The sequence below is a fragment of the Limulus polyphemus genome, unplaced genomic scaffold (assembly GCF_000517525.1).
Source record: "Limulus polyphemus unplaced genomic scaffold, Limulus_polyphemus-2.1.2 Scaffold5293, whole genome shotgun sequence".
NCBI lineage: Eukaryota > Metazoa > Arthropoda > Merostomata > Xiphosura > Limulidae > Limulus > Limulus polyphemus.
Genome location: NW_013670903.1, coordinates 13,757 through 27,164, shown reverse-complemented (window position 1 = coordinate 27,164; position 13,408 = coordinate 13,757). Strand labels below are relative to the sequence as shown.

The window sequence follows — 13,408 nt, the reverse complement described above, 5'->3', positions numbered from 1 at the left end:
AAATATGGTACTAAGTTTGTTTTTATATCTGCATTCTTTGCTTGAACATTGGCTTCAGTACTTTTATTTGTTGAATTATGTACAAAACATCACGAGGGTTATCTGTGATAGCCGTCTAATTTTGAAGTGATAGACTAGAGTGAAGGCAGCTGGTCAACAACACCAACTATTGGGCTACTCTTTTATCAAAGAATAGTGGGATTGATCCAACCTTTTATAACGCCCCCCAGAACTAAAAGGGCGAACAAGTTTGGTGACAAGATTCGAACCGTAACCCGTAGTAAAAAAAAAGAATGGCAAGTTAAGGTAGATAATTCTTCTATGTCCACAATTACAACTTTAGTACCAGATGGCGCTTTTTAAAATAAAACAGCTCTCGGTACGTGGGAAGAGGGCACTTCCATGTTTGTAGGTTTTTCTGTAAAAAAGTTTAAATTGACTCTCTTTCAAACAGAATATATAGATCGTATAACAAAAGGACTGCCACGCCCACATTTACATTTTTATTATTTGTGTCAGGTGCTTCTTTAAAAGAATTTTTAGGGTGCTCATTTGAAGAAGAACATTTGACATCAAAGAAGTCTCCACTTTGTCCCCAGTTACTCTTCTACTGTTACTTCAAGTACTTTACCGGGTAATTTCCCAAAACAAGCCCCCTCCCAGGGGCACAGCGGTATGTCTGCAGACTTACAACGCTAGAAACCGGGTTTCGATTTCCCGCGGTGAACAGAGCACAGATAGCCCATTGTGTAGCTTTGTGCTTAACTTCAAACAATCAGTCATAAGTACAAAAACAAATATCCAAATATATATATATATATATAAAACTTCAGTTTAGAAATCGCTAATTATATCATGAAAAATGTATATGTATACTTAAAACTTTTAAAACTTTGAAATGAATCTACAGTAAAAAAAACAAACAAACCTGTCTCGTCACTAAATTCTGGATTTTGGAGAACAGTAATACCAATTAATCCGGTTTTGTCTTCAGGTGTAGCAGCACAGTCGTCGTTTAAACCGGAAACTCGTGTCCTCTTCTGAGAAACTATAAAGTTAGATTTACACCCAAAAGCGTGAAATAACAACGGGAAACTATCTAGGTTTCCTGTTAAGTTGGTCTACTATGTCTAAATAAAAAGAAATGAGGGTGGCGAGGGTCACTTTTCTCGTGTCTCATTCATGCACGTTCCTGAAGAAACTATTTTTTTTACCCATGATTCACCGCGATAAGAGCTTAATGTTGTAGATACAGGTCTATTCCTATTTCTTTATTAACTGGAAAAAGATAAACTTCTAGAAGGAGTGGGAAAGCATATTTGGATCGTACAATCCGGAGATAATAAACCTATTTAGGCTTAGGTTCCGAGAAAGTGACGAAACACGTGTCTAAGTTTAAAATGGTTTGATATTCGCATAAAACAAAGTGTGGGTAGATAACCAGATAGATTAGTAGCTTGTATTGTTTCTTTGGAAATATGCGCGAAGATATTCAAGGGTTATCTGCCCTTGCCGCCACTAATTTAGCACTGGTGTAAAACTATTCAAGGCTATTTTTGGCACGTGAACCATTTTTGGACAGAAAAATGGATTCTCTATGCGAATATTAAACGCCAAAAACAACGGCTCAGCCCTAGACAAAAAAAATAATAAAAAAAACACTTCCGACCTAGAAACATGAACTTCATCCGCAGAAAGTGATGCTTTGCATTTGGTGGGACATCAAAGGAGTAATTCATTTTTTGCTTCAAAGCCAAGTGATTTCATTAATCAGAGCATTAACAACCTGGTTATAAGATGTAAAAGTATCATCGATAAGAATGGAGACTATTTCATTTAATAAATGTTTTGATATACAAGTTGTTCGGGTTTTTTTCATCTAAAAACGATTGAATATTCAGGTCCAACATTTATCCTCGGGTTATTACACATCAACTATTCATTAACTCACAGTTATTTTCGCTAATATTTTTTTTTCTTTTTAGTGTTTCAAGTAAGAAATATACTCTCAAACCTATAAAGTAGGCCAAACACGGTGAATAACGACGTACAAACCATTACATGCCAGAGGGAGCTGTAGCCTGTCTCGATGACGATTGTGTTTATTTGATCTGTTAGCAATATGTGTAATGTTTTTTATCTCGTCATAGTCCACTGACCTGAAACCTAAAAATTATTTTATAATGTCTATAAATTACTCCTAGTGTATCTTAAAGGAATTCTGGTGTTCAGCAGTTTGTGGTTTTAATCGTACATGTACACGAAAAGTTTTCCACTAGGAGGTAACGTATCTAGTACATAACCGGTTATGAAGAGAATTGTACAAAGTTGGTAAAATACATCCAACAAAAAGCATATAATCAATTGTTTAGCGAATATTTTACGTCAAACACGCTATGCTGGGCGTAGCCACGGGCTAGGCGTTCTCACACTGTCAATATGGAGATTCGAAGTTCGTGACCTGTTTCCGCACTCTTGCACTTTGAAGTCGTGGGTGTGTTATAAGTGTGGCAGTCATATACCATTGTTCGTCAGATAAGAGTGGCCTTAGCGTTGAAGATGGGCGCTGTTGACTGGCTGCCTTCCTTCTACTCTATTGCCTCAGAATTAGGGACGGCTATGCAGAAAGGCGAGCGTGTTTTCGATCCCTTAATCCACAGATTGCGAGTCAGGCGCCCTAACCGCAAGGCCGTGCCAGGCCCTGTTTAATTATTAAATAAGCATAATAAAATGTTTTCGAGTTTAAAGAATCCTACTTTTTGTGGAAAAGTCGAAACGTAAAATGAGTTCGCTTATAATCGGTTTTTTAGAAGGTTTCTATTAGTAATGACAAAATGTTGAGTGGATTTCTTGTAGAGTCTCAACCACTAACACTACACTGCGTGATATAAACAGACTCGTTACTGTATGAGTAACCATGGAGATAAACTGAATCACGTAACCATGGAGATAAACTGAATCACGTAACCATGGAGATAAACTGAATCACGTAACCATGGAGATAAATAATAATTTTACCGCTAGTTAGTCTAACCCTGTAACAAGATTAGCAGGACTGCGGAAGCCACGAGCCTGTTAGAGTCAGGATAAAAACAGAAAAATTGCTCCATACTGGTGGTGGGCAGACAAGATTATATTCGTCGTTATATATTTATATCTCGTATGTTTGTTTGTTTGTTGTTTAAGCCCAAAGCTACAAAATGGGATCTCTATACACTGCCCACCACGGGTATCGAAACCCGGTTTATAGCGTTGTAAGTCCGCACATTTACCGCTGTGCCACTGGGGGAGGGGGGTTATATCGTAGGAATGCTCCCAGTGACTCAGCGGTGAGTCTGAAGGCTTATAACGCTAAAAAAACGGGTTTCGATACCCGTGGTGGGCAGAGCACAGAGAGCCCATTGTGTAGCTTTGTGCTTAACAATAAACAAACACAATCGTAGGTATATATATATATATATATAGCTAATTCTAGGAAGAATATTTCATTAGCTCTATGCAAATAAAATCAGATTGTTTTCATCAGCTATGTTTACATATCATTAGCATATATATATGAAAAAAAAATTGCAGATCACGTTAAAAAATACATTATTCGTTGTACGTAAGTGTGTATGTTATTTCCCGTCTCTTCGAGCACGTTTTGATTGTTTACAAAAAAAAAACAATAACCATTTGAGTGGCCTTGGGAGAATAACTTATAAGCGATCAAATCTATATGTATTGTTCTCTGTATTGTGTGGTATGCGTATGACTTCCTGTTCACGACATTTCTAAACCACATCCATTATTTAAATGTTGATGAAAAACAGTTATTAAACTCTGTTATGGCGAATGTGAAAGTTGCTGTAAGTTTCATTCCAATAACAGAGTGTTTATCATTAGTTTTAGCTATTAAAAAAAAATATTAGAGTTTATGGGATGTGTGTTCTAGGCATGTGGTGAAACTCGGGTTCTATTTCACATGTGTGTTCTAGGCATGTGGTAAAACTCGGGTTCTATTTCACATGTGTGTTCTAGGCATGTGGTGAAACTCGGGTTCTATTTCACATGTGTGTTCTAGGCATGTGGTGAAACTCGGGTTCTATTTCACATGTATGTTCTAGGCATATGGTGAAACTCGGGTTCTATTTCACATGTGTGTTCTAGGCATGTGGTGAAACTTGGGTTCTATTTCACATGTGTTCTAGGCACGTGGTGAAACTCGGGTTCTATTTCACATGTGTTTTCAAGGCACGTGGTGAAACTCTGGTTCTATTTCACATGTGTGTTCTAGGCATGTGATGGAAATGGGTGAGGAGCAAATGATAAAAACGAGGGTCGAGCGTGCTAGATTGTGGATCCGTGGTTCAAGCCATGTTACCGCTAAAAAGAATAAAACCTCGCGTTCTGTACTTTAGGGTCATGAGTGCGTTATAAGAGTGACGGTCAAATTCCAATATTCGATTAGTGTAGCCCACGTGGTAGAGATGCCTTCCCTCTAGCCTATCATTTTAAAATTAGGGACGGCTGGTGCGGATAGCCCTCGAGTAACTTCGTTTGAAACTCGACAAACGACAATAAAAACGGAATAAAAAAAACACCAAAGAAAAGTATATCTCGTGTTTATTACTGCGTTACGAACTATTTTATTAATAGAAAACGAACTTATTCTGCTCCCACGTGTCTGAAGTCTGGTTAAACTGGAAATAAAAACGCATTATGTATTTGAATGAAAACGAAGTTTGGTAATAAAACGGATTACGATATTTACGAGTAAAATCATTATTTATTTAAAAGGAGACGTTTCAGAATTCTAGAGATTCCATCTTCGGAATATAAAGAAATTATTACATCAATATTTGGACATCATTAAAATTGCAATGCTACATTTAACAAAAAATATCGTATGGAAAGTGTGTAAGAGGAGAAGTTAGAGAAAGAAAACGTACAAAAATTAGGGGTAACATCAAGTTTATCTATACGTATTAAAAACGTGCAGTTTAAATGTGTTATTTAGGGTTAGAGAACGCTATTTGTTGTGGAAGGTTTCTTTAATCAATGATTCTAGACTAGTGATGGATTTGAAGAGGATAATGAAATAAGACACGTTGAACTGGCGTCCTGTTAACGAATAGAGGAAACACAGGGGGTACTCAATTTTTTATTTTTTTGCGTTCTGATGGAAATACCCATATGTTCATTAGCACTAATTTTCAGATGTCTTGTGGATTTAACAATGTAGGGGGCCTTACAGTCTGCACTCGTGCACAAGCCAAGAATCATGAGGAACTGAGTAAATGTATTTGCGTGATGTGGGTTTAAAATCTGATTTGAAATCGGGTTGAGATAATAACGTATTATACGTTATAACGTATAATTTGGAATGCAAGAATATACCAGAAGTTTCTGTACTGTTGATGGATTTATGAGTTTCTTAGTTAGAAAAGTATTGGTAATTTTCTCTAATAAATGTTGACGGTAAACATTAGAGTGTGGGCTAACATAACAGTTGTTTTAGATATATTAGTGTGGGCTAACATAACAGTTGTTTTAGATATATTAGTGTGGGCTAACATAACAGTTGTTTTAGATATATTAGTGTGAGCTAACATAACAGTTGTTTTAAATATATTAGTGTGGGCTAACATAACAGTTGTAGATATATTAGTGTGGGCTAACATAACAGTTGTTTTAAATATTTCTAAACCGTATGTTCTGTTGGTAAACAAAGGAACTACTTAGTACCATATGTTATGTTGGTAAACAAAGGAAGTACTTAGTACCACATGTTATGTTGGTAATTAAAGGAACTACTTAGTACCATATGTTATGTTGGTAATTAAAGGAACTGCTTGTACCATATGTTCTGTTGGTAATTAAAGGAACTACTTAGTACCACATGTTATGTTGGTAAACAAAGGAAGTACTTAGTACCATATGTTATGTTGGTAATCAAAGGAACTACTTAGTACCATATATTACGTTGGTAAACAAAGGAACTACTTAGTACCATATATTACGTTGGTAATTAAAGGAACTACTTAGTACCACATGTTATGTTGGTAATTAAAGGAACTACTTAGTACCATATGTTATGTTGGTAATTAAAGGAACTACTTAGTACCATATGTTATGTTGGTAATTAAAGGAACTACTTAGTACCACATGTTATGTTGGTAATTAAAGGAACTACTTAGTACCATATGTTCTGTTGGTAATCAAAGAAACTGCTTAGTACCGTATGTTCTGTTGGTAATTAAAGGAACTAATTAGTACCGTACGCTCTGTTGGTAATTAAAGGAACTAATTAGTACCGTACGCTCTGTTGGTAATTAAAGGAACTACTTAGTACCATATATTACGTTGGTAAACAAAGGAACTACTTAGTACCACATGTTATGTTGGTAATTAAAGGAACAACTTAGTATATAGAGTTTTATAACAGTCTAAATATTACAGACCTTGTAATATATGGAATGATACTACTGATATTTCTGAATGTGTTTCTATTACACTGAAGCAAAACGATTCTTAGAGAGATAACTAAACGAGATAACTTAAGAGTTCCTTAAATTGTTTATACAAATGTTGCTTGTGTGCGTCAAGCAGGGAAGTTAAGCCTACTTTAATTCTTATCAGTCACGCACAAGAACACCAACAAACAGCTTTCCACATTAACTGAATCTCCACAATCACGACATTTGCGTTTTAACTCTATAATTTTGTTTACATTTGGTTAAACTATCTAGTATATCAGGCCTTGACTGCGAGACCACAGTGCTTTCTTTACAACAAATACTTGTAACTTCCCTAGTAGCTCCTAGGTGGCTGACAGTAACAAATCCTTGACTATATAGGTCACGTTCTAGAAGAGGAAATTATAAATCAGTTCTTTCACTTATTGGTATGTAAGGTTAGTCACTTGGTTAATTTATCACTTGGACTAGGCCTAAGTATATTCTAGTAATACAAAAGCATGCATACTTTTAAAGTGTTTGTAAATATATAGGGGGAGGTAAGTTTCCTTTTTAATGCAAGTATAAATCACACAGATAATCTATTGACAGTTTCATTAAGTTAGAAGAAGTTCACAAAGATAAATAATTTATCAAAATAAGTAATGTGGGAATTCAATGAACTAAAAGAACCTTTAACAAAAGGTATCGTACGTATCCCTCCCTTCTCGAGTTTCTTGCAACAAACATTTGTATTTTTAAACAACGTTACGGATACATGGATTTTTAAACTGTATTACAAATACTTGGAATCTTAAACGATATACGAGTACGTGGATTTTAATACAATACAAACATAAACACCTGGATTCTTAACCCACAATACAAACACAAGGATTATTTCGAGGGGTCGATAAGAGATTTTTACCTACCAAGATTTTTGTTGTTGTTTGTTCTGAACCATAAAAAAAATGGAAATCGTTCCAAAGCCTTGATATGTAAGTTTTAAAAAACAATCAAACAAAAAAGCATGAAATTGTGTATATAATTATAAAATATATCCAACATGTGAAGAATAGCTGATGTTTCGTTGAAAGACATAACCATAACTCAAGGACTGTGTATTGATTTTTGTTTAATCCTTTACTTCGTACATAATATAGGGGTTCGCTCCCTAAAGACACCTATTGTATAGTGTACAAAGCATTGAGTATCTACATGCTACAGTCATCTAATGTTGCGATCCCTATTATGAACCACTAACATGGTTCATGATATAAGGTATTGATTAACAATATATAGAGAAAGAGAATAACAACACAAAGTAAAACACAGTTAACTAACATACCTGTAGTTATACCTAAGTATGCAGTATCACTAATGTACCTGCAGTTATACTTAACTATGTAGTATCATATATACATTTATAGCTATTCGTAAATATGCAGTATTGCAGAATGAATGCTATGGAACTTCAGTTTCTTGTAAAACTTGCAATCCGGTAACCTCTGTAAAAAATTACCACTTTGAGTCGTTTTTGTTTCTGTGGTGATTATTAAATTTAATTAATCACTGAATCTTTAAACTGACGCAATTCTATATATATTTCACATTTAGACAACAATATTTTACAGACGCTATGTTGACGTCTTTCTTGGATCGAGTAATGAAGTTCAACAATTTAATTGTTGGATCAAAGGGTGAAGTTCAACAATTTAATTCTTGGATCAATAAATGAAGTTCAACAATTTAATTCTTGGATCAAAGGATGAAGTTCAACAATTTAATTCTTGGATCAAAGGATGAAGTTCAACAATTTAATTCTTGGATCAATAAATGAAGTTCAACAATTTCTTGAGTACTTCAACTTGTCTCGAAAGTTTTCCTGTGAAATTGAAGAACAGATTGGAGGTTCCAATTGTTTCCTGCTCTTCTTAATTTCAAACTATCACCCATCAAATTCGCTGACTTGCATAAATATAAAATGTACAAATGGTATTTTAAGCTGAAGTTTTGGTATCAAAATTATAATCTAACATTTATTAAACAAATTGTAAACATCTGTGTTAAAACAATGTTGGATATAATCGTGTTTATAATCTTTGTTCTACACATAATAAATCCGCTTTAACAGTCTCTATCCTAAAAAATATAATAGTTTATAATTTTCCTAACACAAAAACTAATCTTCTTTACATTTTTTTCCCCCAAAGAAGTAATCTCCGTTATATTTTTCTTCTACAAAACATTTAACACCTCTCTAATCCTCCTTATAATCCACTAATACATTTTATAATCTCCGCGTTCAACTTATATATCCATATGTTCGACTTAATCGTTATTTGGTTATTAAGATAATTAAGGTGTTATTAAGAGAAATTTAGTGTTGACAGAACTTGAGTTTTTTATTAAATTGTTTTTCTTTGGAAACAGTTTTTGTTGTTGTATTTCTATAAACTATCATTGAACTTTGACCCAAAGAAATTTGTTTTCTATTATTTAATTTTTTATTTGTTTTGTTTGTTTGTTTGTTTTTAATTATGCACAAAGCTACACAAGGGCTATCTGTGCTCTGCCCACCACGGGTATCGAAACCCAGTTTCTAGCGTTATAAGTCCGCAGACATACCGCTGTGCCACTGGGGGCCTAATTTTTTTTTAATCCTTCAATGATAGTGTTGGACGTATCATATCTAATGATCTGATAATTCCTCACTACGCTAAATTATATTCCTAGGATATATTCCTGTAATTTTCTTTACTTTGAATCGTGGTGCTGACTTTATTATCATATCTAATGATCCAATAATTTTGTTAGGAGTAGATGTACCTTATTAACGTAGACGGAAGTGGGCGGTTGGCTGAGATCTAAATTGATAAAACAGATTTTAAAGTATCGTTAGCCTTGTTAAAGGATTGGAGAAAAGGCTTGTGTTAGAAATGTCCTACTTGCACTAGTCAGTTGAATACTTATTTACGTTTCTTACGGGGATTAGCATACCGAGCAGCAGTGAGGTCACGTGGTGACGTCATGTATAGAACTCGTGAAATTAGATGAGGCTGAGGAACTGGTGGCATCACGTCTTGAAGAATAGAGATGTGAAAGTATTATTTTGTACACTGTGGTAAAAAAAAGAAAAAGAAAGAGTTGTGTTGTTGGAATTTTAGCATTCTGTCCACTGCTGGGAATCTAACTTCGGATTTTAGCGTTGAAAGTCTAAAAACTGACCACCAACCCACGGTGAAATAGTGAAAAGTTAAATTGCCCAAACGTTAGAAAGGGCAGGTATGTTTGGTGGGACGGGGATTCCAACCCATGACCCTCCACTTGCGAATTAACTTGTTTCTTTATAACAGCTACTGTTAGTTGATGTTTCTTTATAACAGTTGCTGATAGTTGATGTTTTTTTATAACAGCTGCTGTTGGTTGACGTTTCTTTATAACAGCTACTGTTGGTTGATGTTTCTTTATAACGGTTGCTGTTGGTTGATGTTTCTTTATAACAGCTGCTGTTAGTTGATGTTTCTTTATAACAGCTGCTGTTGGTTGATGTTTCTTTATAACAGTTGTTGTTGGTTGATGTTTCTTTATAACAGTTGCTATTGGTTGATGTTTCTTTATAACAGCTGCTGTTAGTGGATATTTATTTATAATAGCCGCTGCTAACATCACTGATTAATAACACACAGAAAAGCTCTCTGTGTAATAAGCCTTCTATCAGACACTCAATCTGAGGCTAACAGTAGTCACAGAAAGGAGATGGATTTTATACAAAAGAAACTTTTGTAATAAACTTAATGAGCAGAAAATCTGCCACGTGTAGGTCACCTAAACACAGATCACCATCAACCCCATATCCAGAACTTGGTGTTCACAGATCACCATCAACCACATATCCAGAACTTGGTGTTCACAGATCAGTATCAACCACATAGCCAGAACTTGGTGTTCACAGATCAGTATCAACCACATATCCAGAACTTGGTGTTCACAGATCAGTATCAACCACATAGCCAGAATCTGGTGTTCACAGATCACCATCAATCACATAGCCAGAATCTGGTGTTCACAGATCAACATCAACCACATATCCAAAACTTCATAATTTCAAACAAGGCGCCCTCGGGATCCTCAGGGGACCAGGGACACAAAATATGCTGCTAGAATTGGATTCAGTGACCCTGAAAACTTGCCCTTAGGTATCCATTATGCCTAGCTGACCTTCCGAAGACGTTTTATCCCCCTTTGTAGGTGACTGCGCCTAGATATTGAAATCCATTGGACCAGCTCCAGAATTGGGAGAGGGGGGAGTTAGCTGGAGATACATACATGCAAAGCCACAAGTTGAGTTATTGTTGGATTATCATGGTGATATATATATATATATAGTTTCAACAGTTCCCATTATACGGCCTTTTCAGCCCTACGTGAATGGCATGCCACCACCTTTTACAGAGTGTACCATTCAACTTGCTGTATTTGATATCAGTGTTATTAACTATTCATTCTACCCCACCAAGGCTGACATAGCGTGGTGGTTATGGCACTCGACTCGCAAGCTACTGGTTGTAAGTTCGAATCCCGTAACCAAACGTGTTCTCCCTTTCAGTTGTGGGTAAAGTGTAGTCCAAGAGTTGGCTTCCTTCCCTCTAGTACATCAGTGCTAAATTAGGGGCGGCTAGGGCAGATAGCCCTTGAATAGTTTTACATCAGTGCTAAATTAGGGGCGGCTAGGGCAGATAGCCATCGAATAGTTTTACATCAGTGCTAAATTAGGGGCGGCTAGGGCAGATAGCCCTTGAATAGTTTTACACCAGTGCTAAATTAGGGGCGGCTAGGGCGAAGAGACGAAGCAACGTTCACACGTTGAAAACGATGATCATCGGAGAGTTCGTGAGGCACCCAAACACCTTCTTTGTGGAGTTTTTCCATATTCCTTAGATGTTTACGTATTTTTTCATGAGAGACATGCAATTTCAGGGCCATTTCACGAGTTTGTTGCCTGGGGTTAGACTCAACAAGCGTCTTCAGAGCATCAATATCAATTCCAACATGTCGGCCCCTGCCATCACAGTTTTTAAGGCTAAAGTCATCTGAACGAAATTTGCTGAACCATTGTTGATACTTACGAACGTTCAAAACATTTCCATAAAATTATTTGATATTCTTTGTGGCTACAGAGGCGTTGTTTTCCTTCTTGTATTCAAACAGCACTACATGCCGAATGTGTGTCTCGTCGTGTGCCATCACTATAAGGGATTAGAGTATACTAAACTTTACACATTATATAGGCTACACTAATGTAAAGTTTAGGCAGTTCATTTAACTATTATACGTGATATACATTTTTTGAGGTGGTGGTTAATAAAAGTGTTCCATAATGCAACATTAATTTCTTGAGGATCTAATAGTAACACCAACTACATACTGAGTGGCTAATTCATGTTGTTTCATAAGTTGATATTGTAGTAACACCAACTACATACTGAGTGACTAATTCATGTTGTTTCATAAGTTGATATTGTAGTAACACCAACCACATACCGAGTGACTAATTCATGTTTTTTCATAAGTTGATATTGTAGTAACACCAACCATATCTTCGGTGATTAATTGCTGTTTCTTAAAGAGTAGACATTTAGTGTCACATATTACTAGATTATTGTCATGCCTGGGATGGAAGTGGCAGTGTTTGAGACTAGTTACTCAGTACAAGTTTGTGAGAGTTGATAATTTCTAGTGGCTAGATTGATTGGAAGCTATAGAAAAATCATGCAAATCAGAAGAAGCCAAACAGTATGCTATGAAGCTAACTGTCTTTGTCTGAGCATCTAGATGAAAAACAGCACCAGATCCATCACACAGAACAAGTTTAACTGTGACCTTTCTACATCAGTGTAAGCTGCTAATGCTTTACTCATAAAATGGTATATTGTCCCAAATGTGTTGCACCTGCCTCATCATTTCCATAAACCCAGAGTTGAAACTTAACAGGTGTATTACTATCAGCATGCTTGATTATTTTCTGTAACTTTTATATGTAACCCAGTATGTGTATTTCAAGTTCATCTTTTCCATGTGTAAACTCCTAAAGATCTCGCTGCCAAATATCTTTGGTACAAACATCATTCTGGTTTTAGTGAAAGTTGAAAACAATACTTGAGCACTTTCATCAGAACCTACTTGTTTACTTATCATTTATTTTTATTTGTTACTTAGGCACTAGTCATATGCTTCCAGTTATTACTTGTGCACCAATCATATGCTTTTAATGATGTATTCACTTGTCATATGCTTCCAGTGGTTACTTGTTTACTGATCATATACTTCTAGTGATTATTTGATTACTATAAACTGTTTACTTTTTTTTCTCAGGGGTGTTGAAGCTAAACAGCCAAACTCTGCTATTAGAAAATGTGTGCGAGTCCAGTTGATCAAAAATGGAAAGAAAATCACAGCTTTTGTGCCAAATGATGGTTGTCTAAACTACATTGAGGTATCATATTTTGTGAAATTAAATATCTAATACAAAACTTTTCATTTGGCTGTGAGTTAAAGTTGTGTCAGATTCTCGTGTTTGTGAGAGCTACAGATCACTGCTGGAAAGAGTGATTGCTCTTGTCAATATCTAGATTGAAATAAGGGAAGTTTTATCAATATCATTGTATTAAGCTTATTTTAACTTTTGGGACAAATTATTGCAGGTAAATATGTTGTGTACAACATGCTATTTCATCTGCTGCTGCCTTAACCCTTTCGAGACAGGTCATGGGTGAAAAGCCATATCATCTTGTTTATTGACTCACATTCAAAATTTTATTGAACTACTATTTTATTAATTTATGTCAATAATTTTTGGTATCAAACTGTAGAATATAATTTAAATTTTAGTACTATAAATTAATCAATGTCTTAATTTAAAAGCAAATATTAAAAAAAACAGATAAAAATCAATTTTTTTTGTGTCACTT

The 13,408-nt window shown here is 35.4% G+C and overlaps 1 long non-coding RNA gene across 2 annotated transcripts in view; it reads left to right on the top strand.

Moving 5' to 3' along the window:
• The window catches only part of LOC106472391, a 32,094-nt gene that overhangs the window by 7,662 nt on the left and 11,024 nt on the right, over window positions 1-13,408 (top strand). The window contains exons 2-4 of one of the 2 annotated variants that reach the window (XR_002613454.1): window positions 5,421-5,428; window positions 5,472-5,474; window positions 12,813-12,933. This is a non-coding gene — a long non-coding RNA (uncharacterized LOC106472391). Of the gene's footprint in view, window positions 1-5,420; window positions 5,429-5,471; window positions 5,475-12,812; window positions 12,935-13,408 lie in introns of those variants that run through there. The other variant, XR_001291600.2, reaches the window with a different exon arrangement.